The 19,891-nt window shown below is 43.9% G+C and overlaps 1 protein-coding gene and 1 long non-coding RNA gene across 2 annotated transcripts in view; both read left to right on the top strand.

The window, feature by feature from the left end:
- LOC134452895 (pre-B-cell leukemia transcription factor 1-like) overlaps window positions 1-82 on the top strand; it is an 18,869-nt gene extending 18,787 nt beyond the window's left edge. The window contains exon 8 of the mRNA XM_063203562.1: window positions 1-82. This exon is cut by the window's left edge and continues 781 nt beyond it. The gene's annotated coding sequence lies outside the window, so the exon portion shown is untranslated.
- Window positions 83-2,660: 2,578 nt separating this feature from the next.
- On the top strand, window positions 2,661-19,192 carry LOC134453103 (uncharacterized). The gene is made up of 3 exons (XR_010035550.1): window positions 2,661-2,690; window positions 2,803-2,884; window positions 19,082-19,192. It is a non-coding gene; the product is annotated as an uncharacterized LOC134453103 (long non-coding RNA).
- The last annotated feature ends 699 nt before the right edge of the window (window positions 19,193-19,891 follow it).

Raw genomic sequence — 19,891 nt, forward strand, 5'->3', positions numbered from 1 at the left:
ACCACGGAGACCTCTTGACTCTTGACTCTGATGTGGAGCTTTCATGTTGCAATGATGAAAATACATGAATAAAGAAAACACTTGGAAGACAAAAGTCAGAAGTGATTTATTATGCAGTAGCATTCTCGGAATGTGCTGAGTGTGAGATTTCAGTGAGATCATTAACAGACATTAGCAAGATACAAGATACAAGATACAAGATATTTTATTGTCATGTGTATATATGAAACATATATATAAAATGAAAAGCTTCCCTGCTCTGAGAGTCCCAAAAAAGGTTAAAAAAGAAAGTAAAAGGCAAAAATAGAAGTAGGAAAAAAAAATAAAAGAATTAAACATTTTTTTTTTTTTTTTTAAAGTTGAAAGCTGCATTTTTTTTAAGGCAGGTTGGAGAAAGGGGGAGATGTGATGAGTGGATTCCTTCCTATGTTGATGTTTTTGAATTTAACAGCCTGATACATTTAGGGAAGAAGCTGTCCCTGAGTCGGCTGGTGTGGGCACGTAAGCACCTGTATCTCCGGGCAGATGATAGAAGGGTGAAGTGTGTGTAGCTGGGGAGATGTGGATCAGCTATAATTTGTTTGGCCCTCCTCAGACACCGCTGATTGTAAAGATCCTGGATGTTGGGTAGGTCTGATTGGATTGTCCGTTGAGCAGATTTGATGACTCGCTGGAGGTCTCTTCTGTCTTCGGGTGTGAAATTACCAGTTACCGGTAATATGCTTTCTATTGTACAGCGATAGAAGTTGTCCACTATCCTACTCTCCATTCCATATCTGTGCAGCATTTGGAAATAAATTAATATGCGACAGTAGACTTGGAATAATAAAGATACAAAAAACACACCACAGTGTGTCTTCAAATCAAAAATAGGCCTATTGCCTACTGACCTTGTGAGATGGGGTGAGCCAGTGGACAATATTGTATGACTGTATTTTTTTTGTATTGATTCAATTGCTGTCCTACATTTAAAGTTCCTTCTAAAACTGTAACTCGTGAGGACATTGGTCATTTTCAGCCTCTATTCCCTCCTGAGGTGACATGAGGACTACTCCGAAATGCACTTCCATCATGCGGTGGGACTGTCCAGGATTTAGTTGACATTGAAAAAATTACAATAGGCCTACTACTTCCTAATGTGCATATAGGCCTATAACAGGAACAATGCACTTAAAGCCTAACTGGACTGCAGTGGTTGCCCAAGAGATAAAATCTGGTTGATTAGGTCTGGACAGTGTTGGGAATAACGGCGTTTAAATAAACGGCGTTACTAACGCCGTTACATTTTTCAGTAACGGATAATCTAACTAATTATTCTTACTGTCAGTATAACGCCGTTACAATTTCATACACTCCGTTACTGCACGTTACTGTTTTAGGGTAGCCTATGCGTCGTCACCGTGCGTTCTATTACCAAAACCTCTCCATACGGAGATATGGCCACGTTCGCCGCTGCCATTCACCCAGTAGAAGTCAGAAAGAGGGACAAAATGAGTGCGTGTGTGCTGCTTGGTGAACAGTGTTTGTCTGATCCCAGGATTATTGCGTTTGCGTCCGGATAGGTGGCTACCCGCATCACCGGGGGCTGAATGGAGGGAGCGCAAGCTAACATTACCAGACCCACTTCTCTCACCCCTAATTCCTCCACCAATACCTGTATGGACACTACGACTGCATTCGCCACTACCACCGACTCACTTGAGATAGGATAAAGTCACCGAGTGAGTTTAAATGTGTGTGTGTGTGTGTGTGCTTAGAGAACATCCTTGCTTCGCATGTCGGCATCACTGCCTTCGGAAGTTTCGCCGCGGTAGTGATCGTCCGATAATTATCCTCCTCGTGAGATAAAAACGGTCCTTCAGAGTCAGAATAGGTAAATAACATGCTCAGAACTTCATCATGATTCAACTTCTCACTAACCACGATGAAATAGCTCGCTGATAGTTCGCTGATAACAACACAAACTCAACTCGCACGCTTCGAGACAAAGACGCAAAGTGGCTACTTCCGCATTTTGTGGTCGCGTCACAGGTCGCGTCTTTTACTGCTTCACGACTCTGTGAACTACAAAATGACGTAATCGTAGTCTTGTTTGAAAGGGTAGCATTTAGTAATAATTAAAATGTAAATACTACATTTAGTAGTAATTTAAAGTTGGATTTAACATGCACATTTTCAGTTGAATTTAAATAAGCCTATTAAAATGTGTTATTTTCTTTTATAAAAAAAATTATATAGGCCTATATTTTGTCCATCCAGTGGCTTTGGTTTATTATGTTGCAATAAATTGTTGTTTGTAACGTTACCTGTCTTTACCGTCCTTCTCTATGTGGTTTATGAAACATGGTCGGGGGGCGAGTAACGCAATAGTTACTTTTACTGGTAACTAGGCCTAGTTACTTTGATACCGCAGTAACCCAGGAAGTAACTCAGTTACTTTTTTGGAGAAGTAACTAGTAACTAGTAACTAGTTACTTTTTCAAAGTAACTTACCCAACACTGGGTCTGGACAGAGTTATCAATGGCTCTGGGTCTGGATGACACATCCCTCCCCTCTGAGCATATAGAGTACCTCCCCCTTGTCATCCAGCGCTAAACTTCTCCACGGAAAGAAATAGAGCTCTGGAAGTCACCTCAGAGATGGGCGCGGCACGCTAGAACTACTCGACAAGGCCGGAAGCACTCTAAATGTATAACATACCATGTTCATTGATTGCGATCTCTTTTTTGCGATTTATGTTAATATGTAGGCTAACTAGGCTTTGATTGGACTGACTAGAGTTTGACTTTTTTTTTTAATAGCCTATGCTGCTGGAGAATTACGAAGGCAAGTAGCCTAGGCCTAGGCTATCGCTACGATGGACGGTTCTATATGACGGAAAAGGTAAAGTTGATTTTAACTTTAGGCTAAATGTCTACACAATTTTGTAGCTATAATTATTACTTGTTATCAGAGTAATATTAAGTCCGGACAAAGCAGAAATGCGCTTAGACAATGCCATGGCGTCAAAAAGTCAAAGTCTTTCCAGCATGAAATAGGCCTCCGGCTGCGTCTGCTGGAATGTAGCGAATCATGGTGAAATAAAGCATACAGCAGGCATTGAGTGCGATGTGAATGAGCGAAGATGAGGTAGACTGATAAACCAGGCTATATGTGAGATTTGGCTACATGTAAATAATGTTGGCCTCTGGCGGGTGGCGCTGTTTAAAATGAGGATATTGTTAGTTTAAATTAAGTTTCACTTTCGATTTCTAAGGGGCCATACAGGCATCACAGAAAATTGTTCGTTCTACTCTTTTCTGGGGAATATCTGCATAGCCCCCACTGCCTGAGGAAGGCCCATTCCATTCTGACAAACACACCTTCTCTATGTCTCTTAAATGTAACTTAATGGTATAGCAAATGTAATTTCTAAGATTCCTTTACAAAATGTGTCACCTTTCATGCAAAGCTACATAACATTCAAATTATATCAGGGGCTGTGGAAAATAGCTTCAAGGGCCGCAAATGGCCCACGGGACAATTCCCCACCCTAGGAGGTAGTAGCTCCCACTCTTTTCAATAGCTCCACATGGAGCTCTGTGGACACACAGACATCTGATGAGAGCCAGGTGAATGTGAGTGAATGTGAGCCATGGCCCAGCGCAAAGGTAGCAAGCCAGGAGGCTATTTAACTTGGCTTACGGTATCTCCTACTCCTGGCAATACAACAGAGCTTTAAAATCAGTCTTTATTAGCCATCTTTATATCATCCACCCTCCTTGGTATCATCCAGCAGAATGCAAAAGAAGACAAAACACTGTTGTCTCACTGCGTTGAGGACCCTGCTGTCCATTTTACTCTCCCTCCCCGATTTGCCTCGTCTTAAAAATAAAGCTGCAGAACATTTAAATGATATCAGGGCCGGATAAGATGGCCTCAAGGGCCGTAAACGATCCTCGAGACATAGGTTCCCCACCCCTGCATTACCTAGTTCTTAGGTGAGGCAACCGATTTGGTTTCCCCTGTTTCCCTTCATACAAGTACTAAAAGTGGCTCCATCCACAGGACAGAATGCATACCAGTCCTCAATGCAAAGCGATGAAGGAAAACTGGGGATGCCAAATCGGGTCCCTCACCAGACGTCTGTGTAGAACACAGGCAGTGTGGTAAAGGGAATACAACAAAGCTTGCTGTTTGTGTAGTAAAAATAAATGGAGCTAAACATAATATTGCACATATTTTCACCATACATACATATTCACAAGAGATAATCTGACCTTATATGTATGTATGTATGTTGGTGGTTGACGTTTAAGGGCGTAACGCCAAACAAACAAAAAATGTTTTTTCCAATTCCTGAAAAAATTGATTTAAAAATGTGAAAAAAATAGAAAAAAATAAAGCACTAAGTGGTATGTGGAATTTCACCTAATTTTTGCCATTTTTGAGAAAATGTGTCTTGCATCAATACATTGCAAAGGCATGTCACACCGCAGGAAAATGAAGTCGCACCACAGGAAATTCACTGCATTATGGCCATTTTAATCCTTTTGTATACATGACTGACATCTGAGCTCATGCTAACTTGATAATGATATTGTGTTTAATCTTAATATGTGTTTTCATTTATAAAAAAAACTTTTTTTCCTTCTATAAGGAATATCATACTACAGGACACCATAAAATGAACCTAAGCATTGCGTGACAGAAACATTGCAATATGAAGACATATTAAGAGGTTAATGGTCACCTTAAGCTTCCACAGCACTCTCCAATAACTGAGGTACTGAGTGCGTCTTAATATGTGACCTTGCCTCCTCCACTTGCGCTTGTCTCCTTGCCCCGCCTCCTGGCCCCTCCTCCGTGGAGAAAACGATAAAGTTTCCCAGCTGTCAGCCTAGCCACAACAACTTTTGAGGGACTGTTTTTCATTCACCATAACAATTGCAAACGAGAAAAAGACTCTACAATTGAGCTTTTGCAAGATATTGAAATATAATGCTGTTGTCAGTGATTTCATCATGACGAGACGCGAGTGGAGGAGGCAAGGTCCCATATTAAGATGCACTCACTGGGTCTTTCTCAAATGCAAGGCCAGTGTCCTTCCAAGTGTATCAGCCTAATTAGTCACGCCCAGTGATTGGATACTTTTTGGTGAACTCTACAGAATATCCAATCACTGGGTATGACTAATAAAGGGTATCCAATCACTGGGCGTGACTAATTAGGCTGATACACTTGGAAGGACACTGGCCTAGACTTTGAGAAAGACCCAGTGACTGGTCAGGAGCCTGTCTCTATGACCCTTGTAGTTGGCCTTGCAGCTGCCCGTTCACAAACATTGACATACATGTCACCCCCCAGGACGCAATTTGTGTTACGAAATTGAACTTGTAGTTAATATTACTGTCTTGAGTTTTTTCACATTCACATATCTTAATATAAAGTTAATATTTATGCAATCATGCCAAATGCTTCATACATTATTAAAAATGTTGTTGGTTAATTTATATATATATTATATATATGTTATATTCCTGGTTTCATTAATGTTACAGTCACACCGCAGGATATTTGACATATAAACCTTTACATCAGGGGTACTCAATTAAAAGTCCCCGAGGGCCAGTTTTTCAAAATTCCTCCCAATAAAGGGCCGGTCCGGTCCGGGCTGACACGAATTCCGGTTGACTTTCCATTTTATCAAACAAAGAAAATAAGCGATAAAGCCTTGATATCGGAGTCTATGCGGTCGAGAACTATGTCCTGACCCACACTCTGTCTGCCAGGCACCTGTGAGTGTGCCAATTAATTAAAATCTGTGACTCGCGCCACCAATGCGCGTTGGAGGGAGTGGTTCACAGTGCCTAATCACTTCACAGGTGTGTAGGCGAGACGGAGTGTGTTCAGGTCCAGGTATGTAAATAAGAACTAAATATACAAACACAGGATGATTCCAAACATAAAAAGGTAAGTATATGAAACATAAACAAATATAAGGTAAGTATTTAACAAACTAAAAGTCTTCTTTTTACTGGTAAACATAAAATAAGTCAAAAGTCACAAAAATCACAAATATGGCTCCTACACACTGGCCTCTAATTGTCACTGTTTATGCAAGGCAATTACTAACTGAATTACCAAAAAGAGCCATAAAATATAAGGTAGAAGGTCATACATCTCTTAACATTCCTAAATAATAATTCAGTCTATATACTGTACCAAAAGTCATAAGGACTAAGGAGTGAAAAGAATTAACTAAACTTTCTATGTTTTACATTGCTACACCAAATATCAAAATAACAATATTTACAGTGTATATTTACATATTTACATTTGTGCAAAGATTTTTTTGGTTCCCCTTTTCTGTGTTTTTTTTGTTTAGCCATTGTTTTTTTTCTTTTTCGTTTTGGCTTTTTTTTTAGGGGGGTTTTGGGGGGGGTGTATTTTTTTTTTTTTTTTTTTTTTTTCCCCTTTTTTCCTTTTTTTGTGGAGATGATCTCTCTTTTTATGTTTTTTCATTTGTGCGCCAGTCAAGTCCTTTGAGTGAAAAATTCAAAATTCAAAAAGCTTCAGGAGTTCCAAAAATCGAAGTCCAATGTACATGTGGTGCAATGTGGCAAAGTTCATGTATGTGCAGTAGTGACTGTATGTGGTGCTGAATTGTGAAGTCCATGAGTGCAAGTGTATGGGCTGGTGTGTGAGCACGCACAGGAATGTTTGGGTTTGTCAGTAATGAAAGCGTGCAATGAGAAGGTGTTTCATCACCTTCAAGAAGCATGTAGAACATGCTGACGGATCTTGGCAGCACATTGGTTTGCACCAACATGCTTCACACTGGATCATTGGGACCGGCCAGGGTCTGCCAGAACCACGCTGTCGGATCACCTGGATAGCTGGACGCTGGGGTAGCAGTAGCTCTGTTGACCAAGCCCGCAGTGATGGCAGGCAACCGCTCTGGGTCAGCAGGAGGGATGTGGCTGCGGTGTTGTGGCATACCTGGCCATTCTCCACCTGGTGGAAGGAAGAGGGGGCTATTGAGCCACCTCCACCGATGTTCACTGGAGAGGTTCTGAATGAGTGCGACATTGTTTGCCACATACTTTTGATGTTCTTTTTTCTTTTTCTTTCTTTTCTTTCGACGGTGAAAGGATTTCAGGACAGCTATACTGTCCTTCTTGAAAGTGGGTTGCTTCAGCTCCAGGTCAAGGTGATTCTGAAGAATTCCATCCACCTTCATCCTGTGAGAGGGATCACCTGCACGCCTTGCTGCCACCCACTGTTTCTTATGCCAATGCTCATAGCGGTAACAGTGACTGGCCCCTGTTGCGGGCGGTGGTTGAGTCTGCCCTTCTGCTGCCGGCACCACACATACGGCGTTGTCCTTCACAACGTCTGTGATGTCAGTGAGGTCATCTGCGATGATGCTGTCGATGATCTCATCTGCTGTGGGGGCAGCGGCGACAGGGGAATCAGAGTGTTCGGCAGCGGCGGTGTCTTTGAGGTCATCGGCTGCTGCGTCGATGTCTGAAGGGTCATCGTCGGCTGCTGCGTCGATGTCTGAAGGGCCATCGTCGGCTGCTGCGGCGATGTATGAGGGGTCATCGGCGGCTGCGATGTCTGAGGGGTCATCGGCGGCTGCGATGTCTGAGGGGTCATCGGCGGCTGCGATGTCTGAGGGCTCATCGGTGGCTGCGGCGATGTCTGAGGGGTCATCGTCTGCTGCGGCGATGTCTGAGGGGTCATCGGCTGCTGCGCTGGCGGCGATGTCTGAAGGGTCATCGGCTGCTGCGCTGGCGGCGATGTCTGGAGGCTCATCGGCTGCTGCGCTGGCGGCCATGTCTGAAGGGTCATCGGCTGCTGCGCTGGCGGCGATGTCTGGAGGCTCATCGTCGGCGGCGATGTCTGGAGGCTCATCGTCGGCGGCGATGTCTGGAGGCTCATCGGCGGCGGCGATGTCTGAAGGCTCATCGGCGGCTGCGCTGGCGGCGATGTCTGAAGGCTCATCGGCGGCGGCGATGTCTGAAGGCTCATCGGCTGCTGCGCTGGCAGCGATGTCTGAAGGTTCATCGGCGGCTGCGATGTCTGAAGGTTCATCGGCGGATGCGCTGGCGACGATGTCTGAGGGGTCATCGGCTGCTGCGCTGGCGGCGATGTCTGAAGGTTCATTGGCGGATACGCCGGCGGCGATGTCTGAAGGTTCATCGTCGGCGGCGATGTCTGAAGGTTCATCGGCGGCTGCGATGTCTGAAGGTTCATCGGCGGCTGCGATGTCTGAAGGTTCATCGGCGGCTGCGATGTCTGAAGGTTTATCGGCGGCTGCGCTGGCTGCGATGTCTGAGGGGTCATCAGCTGCAGGCGGCGATGTCTGAGGGGTCATCGGCGGCTGCGTTGGCGGCGATGTCTGAAGGGTCATCGGCGTCGACTGCGCTGGCGGCGATGTCTGAAGGGTCATCGGCTGCCGCGATGTCTGAAGGGTCATCGGCTGCCGCGGCGATGTCTGAGGGGTCATCGGCTGCCGCGGCGATGTCTGAGGGGTCATCGGCGGCTGCGGCGATGTCTGAGGGTTCATCGGCGGCTGCGCCGATGTCTAAGGGGTCATCACCTGCGGCGTCGATGTCTAAGGGGTCATCACCTGCGGTGTCGATGTCTGAAGAGTCATCCGCGGCGATGTCCGCACCTGCGGCGTCGTCGATGTCATCAGCTGCGGCGTCGTCGATGTCATCAGCTGTGGCGGCGTCGATGTCATCAGCTGCGGCATCGGCGCCGGTGTCATCAGCTGCGGCGGTGGCGGCGATGTCATCAGCTGCGGCGGCGAAGTCATCAGCTGCGGCGGTAGCCATGCCATCAGCTGTGCCGTCGACCATGCGATCAGCTGCAGCGGTGGCGATGATGTCAATGGTGACGCCGTTACCATCGTCTGAAGCGGCGCGGTCTGGGTTGTTGGCCTGCTGGGCTGTGCAGTGTCTCATGATCAGCACTGAATCATAATCATCATCAGGATCACGGTCTTCTTGGCTGGGGTCATGCTGTGGGTTGTTTGGGCTCTGGTGGCTTTTGGTGGAAGTTTTAGCTTCACTGGAGATGCTGTGCAGAGGCTTTGCAACTACTGCAATCTCTGGGAACCTTTTCACGGCACGGCTGGTAGTTCCATATCTTAAGGCTCTCAACTGTGCCTGCAGCTTCACTTCTGCCTCTGCCAGCTGTGCTTCCAGCTCAGCTCGCTCTCGCTTGTGTTTCAACGTCGCTTCCTCCATCAGACGTGCGTGCAGCGCTGGCAATGCTCTGCAGCGCGCCACAAGCTCTGCCCTCCCAGCAACCATTTTCGCCAAGGATGATATCTCAGGGTCATTAAAAGTGTAGTCTTTATGTTTAACTGCTGCCCGTTGTCTTTGTTGTTCTTTTATCCACTTTTCAACGTCTTTGATAAAGTAGTCCATATTTGTCATTCGTGGTTCGTACCACTCAGAGTAGCCTAGTCATTTTCTTTTCCCTCGTCATCTAGGAAATCCTGTAGGCCTTTCACGTGAATGGCTTTAAAGTTTCTCAAGCAAACTGCAAAGTCTTTCATGAGTAACTCTACTTTGTCCACGTCTCCCCTTTCGACGAGTTAGGGTTTAATTTCATTGCATTTTCTTGTACATGCTCCTAACTTTCTGCGTCTCTTCAAGCAGAGCGTTTTAAACTCTTCCTCCGCATTCGCTGCACTCTGCTCATCAGCGTCAATCATGCTTAAATGATAAATTGTCCGTTTTTAACACATGAAGAATTATGAATTAAGTTGTGCTGCTTTTCCTCCGTCCAAGTATTTTCCAAACATCCATTCATTGATTACTCACAACGCAGCTGAAGTCTTCGTCGCGTGTGTCCTTTTAACTTCGGGGTTTGCAGCAAACTTTTTTCCTTTCCTTCGCACATCCAGCCACAACGGTATTCCAAAGGTGTAATCCGGTTGTGTGATCCTGCGTCAATGTTCGGAAAGTTTTCGACTTTGTAAGGGCCAATTTTCTAACCAAACTTTTCCTTGGTCACGTGAGACAGAGTATGGCGTTTCAGACGCGCATTCCTGAGTAAGCACGCACGGAGAGTGACATTAAAGTTGAGATGTCGTTTCCTTTTATTGTCTACAATCCGGTTGACTTTCCATTTTATCAAAACAAACAAAGAAATAAGCGGTAAAGCTTTGAAGACGCTATGCTATGCGGTCGAAAACTATGTCCTGACCCACACTCTGTCTGCCAGGCACCTGTGAGTGTACCAATTAATTAAAATCTGTGACTCGCGCCACCAATGCGCGTCGGAGGGAGTGGTTCACAGTGCCTAATCACTTCACAGGTGTGTAGGCGAGACGGAGTGTGTTCAGGTCCAGGTATACTGCCGTGCAAAACAAGAACGCAGTAACTCAAAATGGTCGATTTTTTTATATCGGAAATGGGTTTTAAACTACCTCATTTGTCTTGTGTCAAAAAATGGTGGTCCAACACCGTCCCGTTTTGGAGAAAACTCATTTTGAAAGTGCAAAAATGACCAAAAAAAAGTTACTGCTTGTTGTATTTAGAGGTTATGTCGTACAAAACAAAAACGCAGTATGTCTGCGAGTTACTGCTGCACGTTTCAATGGGACTGGTTTGGGAGTAGACAGTAATACAAGCTAAGAACGCAGTAACTCTTGCAGTAACTCCATTTTGTGGCAGTAATACCAGCCAAGAACGCAGTAACTCTGTTTTTTGTGGCAAAAAGACACATAAATGTTTTTTTTTTGTGCATTAAATTTCTATCCTAAACAAGCATTACCAGGAAGTGTCACCACCAATTTACCGACAACACAGTTGTCGCGCCATATGGGAAACTTTGAAGCCTTTTTTCTCAGTTTGCCGTTTTCAGAGTTACTGCGTTCTTAGATTGTAGGGCAGTATGTAAATAAGAGCTAAATATACAAACACAGGATGATTCCAAACATAAAAGGTAAGTATATAAAACATAAACAAATATAAGGTAAGTATTTAATGAACAGGTAAACAGAAAATAAGTCAAAAGTCACAATCTCACATAATGAGAGTCAGATGTAATAATGAACCCAACAAAGAGGACACATAGATAGGAGGACACCTCTGCCAACAAGAAAATGGCACATTTGATGCAATGTTGATTCAATGCAACAGTCAATAATAAATCGTAAAGTTGCTCATAACTTTTTTTTAGTCTTATGTGGGTCTTAGCATTTCAAGCAAACTATTTGGGGACTGTTTAAAAGTGTGAAAAATTTATCAAGCAATTCGTTTTTAAGTAGGCTACCACTAGTTAGCTGTCAGCAGAGCTCAAACAGAATTTCCCTTCATTTGTGTTTTCAACTAGCTACAGGTACTGGTAAACCAATTCGAAGTCCTAACACACTGTTTGCACACTGACTTCTATACATTTGATGCAATGTTGATTCAATGCAACAGTCAATAATAAATCGTAAAGTTGCTCATAACTTTTTTGTAGTCTTATAGAAGTCAGTGGTTTGCAATCAAATGTGGGCCATTACTTTAAAAAATGAGGCATAGAGAATTTTGTAAATAATTTATTTACAGGCTCTGATACAGTCCTTCCCTTGTAGTCTACCTCACAACTTCTAATGCCACCCTTGTAGGTGTGTCTGTCCGGAGCCTGTCCTGCAAATGTAACGGAGGCTAACTAGCACAGAGTTGGCGTGGAACGTTGGTAAACCTCCCTCCGATAGCCTCATACAGTCTCGTGCCGTTGGGCCGAGAGACTAGTCTCTTGGCCCAGCGGTATGGTACTGTGTCTCCCATTGCCGAATCGTTGTAGTTGACGAGGTCGCACGTTCGATCCCCGAGGGGGGTGAACAGGTGCAAGATGACCTCCGTCACAGTGGTGCCGCTGACCCGGGATGGGAGTGACATACCTGCAAACTCGTCACCTTTTGGTGACAGTCACCTTTTTCCTGGCCAATTAGGTCATTCACCTGAATCATGCAGAACCAGAGAGTTGGAGACTGTCTCCTTTTTTTCTTTGACGAGTTTGCAGGTCTGGAGTGAGGTTTAAGGGGGAGAGTGTAACGGAGGCTAACTAGCACAGAGTTGGCGTGGAACGTTGGTAAAACCTCCCTCCGATAGCCTCATACATACATACATATAGTCTCTTGGCCCAGCGGTATCGTACTGTGTCTCCCATTGCCGAACCGTTGTAGTTGACGAGGTCGCACGTTCGATCCCCGAGGGGGGTGAACAGGTGCAAGATGACCTCCGTCACACAGAGTCTGCAGTGACTGGCCAAGAAAGAGGGAGAAACTAGCTTAGGGGGAGGGGCACGGCACGTGTTCCTAGCGTCTGTAGCGCGATTTCAAAATAAGAGCCGACAGCGCAATCGGACCACACACAAAAAAAATAATAATAATAAAAAAAAAAATCAAAATTATTTGAGGGCCAAAAATAGATGCCCCGCGAGCCACAAATGTTCCGCGAGCCGCTATTTGAGTATGGGGGCTTTACATAAAGCTTAACAAAAATGTTTCTTCTCATCTAAGACTAGTATGAAACATAATGTATCACATCTTCTTTCATTGACATTTGTTTTTTAAAGGAAAAATAACAGTTTTGGAGGTTTTTAACCAATGTTACGATAAAACAAGGCGTCACGTCTCCCACCCATGTATGTTTGTATGTATGTACCGTATGTATGTATGGTCAATATATGTGCAATGCTTTGTGTAATGTCTTTGTGTCGTATTCTATATTTATGTACGTATGTATATATGCTACTTCAGTGGTTCTTAACCTGGGGTGCAGGCACCCCCTGGGGGTGCGCCAGAGATTTCAGGGGGTGCGCAGATTTTTGTTTGTGTTAAGGTTGTGACCAAAATTCTGTAGTGAACATTACAATTAGGCCAAATTAAAACCAAGTTGTAACATGTTTTGGTCCCCATCTAAAGTCATTAAGGCATTGATTAATGTCTTAAACAAGAGACATTTTAATTAATCACTTGAATCCTTTTTTAGTGCGTGTACACGTGTAGAAGTTTGGGTTGGGGGTGCGTGGCTTGTCTTGGGCACAGGTAAGGGGGTGCGTTAAGAAAAAAAGGTTAAGAACCACTGTGCTACTTGACACCTTAATTTCCCTCAGGATCAATAAATGATACTCTACTCTACTACTCTACTAAACATTGTAAAGCTGTTGTGATTTCTTCTCGATTTGGCTTTTGTGCCTTTATTAATGATAGGACAGTGCGAGAGGGGGAGAGAGAGTTAGGGATGGAATGGCAAATGACCCGGGCAGGAATTGAACACGGGTTGTCAGCTTAGTAGTCCAGTGTCCTACCGCTAGATCACGATAGGACCTAGCTGTTATGATTTCTGACATGGAAGCAAAATAAGACACTAACAGTGTTTCTTCTAACTTTTGGTCTGGTCTGGAAGAGGAATGCATGGAGCAATGGGGTGTAAAAATCTATTATTTCACAGTTTTACAGTAAATGCCAACAAAATGTATTATTTCTTTGTAATTACCCAAACTTATAGTTTCTATTTCATCTTTGCTTGTTATGTAGTGGTTCTGTGTTAGATAGATAGCCACTTCTTGACACTATTTGGATCTACGTGAATCACTCCACTAACCAATTTTTTTGTACTCCGGATTTTACAACTTTGAATTCCATGGTTCTGCTTCAGAGGATGTTTTTTCCCAGATGAGGTTTTTTATTAGAGACTTAATTCACAAGTTACAATATACAAGTTTGAATTATTGTTCTCCAAGTTTTTTTTTTTTTTTTAACAATGCAATACAGGAACAAGTGAATGTTATGTACAGTTATGGTTCTTAAATGACAATATCATCGTACATAATCCACAAAAAATACAAAACAAACAAAAACAAAATCTCACCCCCCACCCTAAGATAACAACACAACATACCAACAACAAACAGAGGAGATTGTCTACTTGCATATCACTAGGAAATAGTGCTATAGAGAAGGGAGAGTAGATTAAGAGTTATTACATGTATTAGTTGGTTACATGTATTGGCCTATTAGCATCAAGATAATGGACAAAGGGATCCCAGATTTTTTCAAAATTACGTGTTCTATCTCTGAGGGAAAATCTAATTTCCTCAAGATGTAGGGTGTTAGTGAGCTCGTTAAGCCATGCTTGTAGGGAAGGAACTTGTTGTTTCTTCCAAAAGGTAAGTATAAGCTTCTTAGCTGTCAGTAGTCCATATGATACAAATTGCTGTTCATGTGTTGTGAGTTTATATGACTGATCTGACCACCCCATGAGTATAAGAAGAGCATCTGGTTCAAGAGGTTTTTGAGTGACTTCAGTGAACACTTTAAAAACGCCCTGCCAGTATCCTTGTAGGTTGGGACAGAGAACAAAGCAATGGGCTAGTCAGGGTGCGATTTGTCAAAAAACCAGAGGGGGGGATGTTTTTTTTTTTCATGAAACGTGACGTCACAAAATGAAGTTAACGCGACTAACAGCTCAATATTGGATGATATCAAATGAATAACACTTAATTCAGTCAAAAACAACGTGGCAGTGTATTTTTTCCCCCAACACGGACACGGACACTAAGACAATGCGTCTTCATTGAGAGGGTTTTTTTTTTTGCGCCTAATGCAGTTGGACATCTCTTGCGCAAAAAAATGTTACACTGAAATCGCGAAGGGGGAATTCTGTAGCCTACATTTCGTGTGCCAAAGACACTTCAGTCACTCACAATCCTAAGCGCACTAACCCTAGAAATAGCCACCGAGTGTAGGCAGAGGGGGCTTTCAACGTGTCGTCCTCATGCGTTGCAACTTTCTACAAACTTTTAGTCGGGTCATACAAATTCATTGCATGTTCAGGCGCTACTCCACCCATTCCGTCTGCCTTGACAGTAGCCTAGATTTACGATTAAGGCACAACGGTTTCATAGCCTAATGTGCAGACAGAAATACTTAAACAATTTCAGTAACTTTTCTGCTCCATTTTAAAGCACCTCCCTTCCTAGAGCACCTGCTTTTTTGCCATTTGCATTCTGCATCCAATAGGCACCTCATCAATTAGCGAGAGGGCACAACGCGCACCTCCTCTGTGGGCTAACAAACCCTGAGGAAAGTGATCAGGACAACTCTCGCAACATCTGCCTACTGTCGGCGTGTCTTTTTGCATAGCCACTCAAGAACAGTCGGGAGTTGGAAGCAAAGTAGTCTATTTCAAACCAAGAGTGCATCTTAATATGGGACCTTGCCTCCTCCACTTGCCTCCTCCACTCGCTTCTCGTCATGATGACATCACTGACAACAGCATTATATTTCAATATCTTGCAAAAGCTCAATTGTAGAGTCTTTTTCTCGTTTGCAATTGTTATGGTGAATGAAAAACAGTCCCTCAAAAGTTGTTGTGGCTAGGCTGACAGCTGGGAAACTTTATCATTTTCTCCACGGAGGAGGGGCCAGGAGGCGGGGCGAGGAGACAAGCGCAAGTGGAGGAGGCAAGGTCACATATTGGGATGCAACCCAAATGTCTTAAACATTTCCTTTGTTAGCTCCCCCACTGACGCTGCGCAATGCAATGCAATGCGCCCCTTTTGCGCACCTGTTTGTAGGTGTAGTGGGGCGGGGTAAAGTTCAATAAGTAGTCGACTACGCCATGGGGAATAGCCCCAACAACCAACCAAAACCTCAATCACTTGGTAATACCAGAAGGTTAAGCAAACAGGTTCGTTGCAATTAAAGAGCAGAGACAGAATTCCATTCACATAATAGGATTTATTTAAAGACAAATCAAAACCTGGTATGGTAAGGAGAGAAAAAGAATATGCAGTGAACTAATAGTTTATTGACATTAAATAGGGAATTAGGCCACGACACAGACAGACATGATGCCTACATACAACATTCACAGGAGTGGAGGAGGGACCCACCAGAGGGAGGCGTTCTTCAGTAACAGGCCCACGAGGCCACACGTGGACTATAGTGATACTACAAAAACACACAATTGGGAGCTACACTACTAGCCTACACACTGTAAAGAGTGCAACACACCACAACAAGAGGGCGTCTGCCACTAGGTAACCGGCCTCCCTTCTGAGAACCCGCTCCACTCCTGGAATAAGAGACAAAATGACACATGAAGCGGGACAAACAAAAACACATAGGCCACTTGGATCAATGCGCTTCACCTGGCATGCAAGCAGGGTTAAATTGTGACAAAATAGGGCAGATAGCCAAGCAAGCAAAATAACACGGCAAAGCAAAGCAAAGCAAATAAAATAATGGCACGGCCAGCAAAGCAAAAGAAGTCACACCATGCAAACCCAAAAGAAATACAGCACTGCAAGCTAAATTAACCCCGCAAACCCAGATAAGCGCAGCCAAAAGCCATGCATTTAGGCCAGACAAACACTGGGTTGACAAGACAAACAAAACAAAATACAAATAAACGAAGGGAAACAAACAAAAAGATACGATCACACACGCGCACGCACACATACACACACACACACACGTCCGCGTCCAGGGGGGGCACTGACCCAAAGCTGTGGGCAGCGAAAAGTTAGCAGCAGACGTGTACGGATTGGACAGAGACAAAACAGCGGCACAGCTATCAGCTGGTAGACTGAGGATTCCAACTGACCAAGGAGTCAGGCACCTATGAATGTGGAAACAAATTACTACTAGAAGTAACATGATTTAAGACATACCGGTGGAATCATCATCATTAATTACATACCACCGCAGATGATGCCGCTGAAGCACAGAAAGTAGAGAACGAGCGCTCCGCCCCAACGCAACCTGTGGAGTGAGTGCAATTTAGTTGAATGCGCGTAAAGAAAATTAAAACCAACTTAAGTTAACGCATCCATTTTACATACCGTCAATCGGGTTTAGGTCACGGACGCCTAGTCCTCGCTTTTGCACCACGACTCAATGAGACCACCACACGCAGCAGAGAAACCAGAGACAGGGGAGGTAGCCACCTGAGCAACCCCTGCCGTAAACAGAGGATTTGCATGAAACAGTGCGCTTAAACACTTAAAATACATGAACACAAAGGCATACCTTTCACAAACGGGAGATGTCCTCAACCTCCACTTCAAACGCGGAGCACAAGCAGAGAAAGCGCTGAGTTACTCCTGCCACAAACAACTCACATTAGGATCCATACGCTTACACGCTAAACAGATAGGCGCACAAAGATTCAACATACCTTCCACACAATGAGGTTATTTCCAGCTCCACTTCCAACGCGGAGCACAAACCAAATCAGATCGGATCAAGCGAATGGTCAAACACATCCAGTGTCACTCATCACGGTCGCACAGCCAAAACAAAGAATAAAAGCTCTCCTGATCACTAATTGATTACCATCCGCCGTGGGTGTAACATCCTAAAGGGCTCTGCATACTTCACGTGCGCACTTTGTCGCGAGTGGAGCGAGAACCATTAATGACGTCATCACTTGCGACAGACTATTCATACTTCAAAAGCGCCTTGCTCGCATTGTCGGAAGTGCCCTCTGCTGTTCATGAGAGAAACGGCAGTATTTTTCGCAACTCGCAGCGTGAGTTCTACTGATGTATAAAATAGAAAGCCAAACACGGCTGCTGTAGGGCTACTGAACGTCTGACTTGTGACTTACCACATTGAAACATATATTTTTTGTTGTAGCCTACATTGCCAGATCATTCCAAGACCATGTGAGAGCATTGTTCTGGCGGCAGAATTTATAAATAGATCGCCGAACACAACGTGCTTCTGAACAAAGTAAACAATTGTTCGACTGAACAACATTTAAGAGAGAAGATAAAATAACTCTCTATGACATTTTATTATCCTCAAAATGATGCAGGATCCATTCTGTAGTAGCCTACAGTAGTTGTAGCCTCTCTTCGCAACTCCTGCTTTGTCTGCCTACCTGCATGGTCGCTGGTGGCGCACGACAAGTTAGAAAAATCCTCGTGTGCACGACGTTGCGACACGCGCCGAATTTTGAGCTTACGACGGGGGGCGTGTCGAAATTTTAGGTCACGTGACGGCGCGCGCCATCGTCGTGAGTGAAGTATGAAGGAGACTAGCGCCACTCACGACAAGTATGAATCCCCCTTTACGGTAGTGTGTCAGGATGACGTCAGCTCATACGTCATTACGGTAACGTGTAGTCAACAGGCACATGAGCGCAGCCTTTCCCATTACATAGGCATTAGTCAAGTAGTTGGGTAGGTTGTTTCCTATTTGATGGTCCATCAAAAAAGGACTAACTGCTGCTTTGGCGTTTCATTTTCGCAGGTCGTTTGCATTAGCGATATGTTACTAATCCCTGTACATAACGCAACTTTCTTGCACATGTGCTGTTGAGTCCGGGACCTCGTAAACATCAAAGCTTCCACCACGTCGGGCAATTTTGAAAGTGAGTGCAATGTAGACTGCAGAAAAGGGTCACAAGTTGCCTGTCATGTCAACATTTTTGTTAGTTTATTTTGATAGGCCTATTTGCGAGGATATTTTTCCAGCAAAGATAAAAACCAGAAGGGGGGATAATCCCCCCCATCCCCCCCGGCAAATCGCACCCTGGGGCTAGTGACCCTTCACCAGAACCACATTTGTCACAATTTGGAGAAATATTAGGGAATATTTTGTGTAATTTTGTCTTAGAGTAGTGAAGTCTGTGTAATATCTTGAATTGGATAAGACAATGTCTTGCATTTATGGAACAGTGTTGAATTTCTTCTAGGCTTGTTTTCCAGTTTCCATCAGATATCTCTAACCCCAGCTCCTCCACCCAGGCTTCCTTGATTGCGCTTGTGGAAGGCAGGTCAAGATTCTGTAGGCTATAATAAAAGGATGAAATGGTTCTGCTTCAGAGGGTGTTTAATTAGGCCTAAAAATGATCATGTGGTGAAATGGACTGTGTTATTTGAACTTGGTTATTGTCACTGTTTCCATCTTATGTTTTGATGTGTTACACTGGAAATTATCCAGCAGGTGACTCAGAGAGAAACGCCAGGAATTCAAGAAAAAATGTCTATAAGTATAAAATGATGAACATTGTGTCCAATTTTTATATTGTATTTTTATCCATATGTTTAACCTGATGACATCCATTTCAGGTTGAAGGACTACATTGGGAGACAATGAGTGTTCCTGAGAAGGGGGAGGCCCCTGTCACCACTGCTAAGATGGATCCTCCTGGAAAGAGTACACACATGAGCCGTAGAAAATCCTGTCATGAAAGTGCTTTCCCACCACCCTCGAAAAGGTAAAACATGTTCTAACAAACACATTTACACCAACATCATTGCAATGATGTAGTGTGTATGTTCATTTTCATGCACAGTAAGGGCTTCAGAATGTACCATCAAACACAGCTTCTAAAGTAACCTACTCTTACAACTGTAGCATTTTGGAAATCTTATGGAAGACATGGAAGAAGAAAAAGTACAAATGTGTGAAAGAATTCTTAGTTGCTGTTTGAATTGTAATGTTGAACTGAAATCTGCTGCAAGTATTTAGTATGTAAAACCTCATTAAGTAACTAAATATCACTGGGAACCTCTGAAGTAGTCGTGTCTTGTTGCTTTTGTCCAGTGATTCAACACATGTAATCAAGAAGAGCAGTCGTCGTCGGAAGTTGGCTTTGCAATCAATATTCGGGTAAGAATTTTATACCAAATACAGTTAAACCGTGTCTTGTCTAAACCTTTAGAAGAAGAAGAAGAAGAATAGAAATTCATTCAGAATAGAAATTCAATTCAGTCACGCCATGCCATTAAATTTCTCTTCGGCCTCGGACATAAAATTAATTCCATTACACAGAAACATACAGTGGTCGGACAAAATAATGGAAACACCTGTCATTTTAGTGTGGGAAGTTTCATGGCTCAAGTGGACCAATCTTCATAAATTGCACATAGCACCCG

This window comes from Engraulis encrasicolus, chromosome 1, assembly GCF_034702125.1.
Source record: "Engraulis encrasicolus isolate BLACKSEA-1 chromosome 1, IST_EnEncr_1.0, whole genome shotgun sequence".
In the NCBI taxonomy this organism is placed as follows: Eukaryota; Metazoa; Chordata; class Actinopteri; order Clupeiformes; family Engraulidae; genus Engraulis; species Engraulis encrasicolus.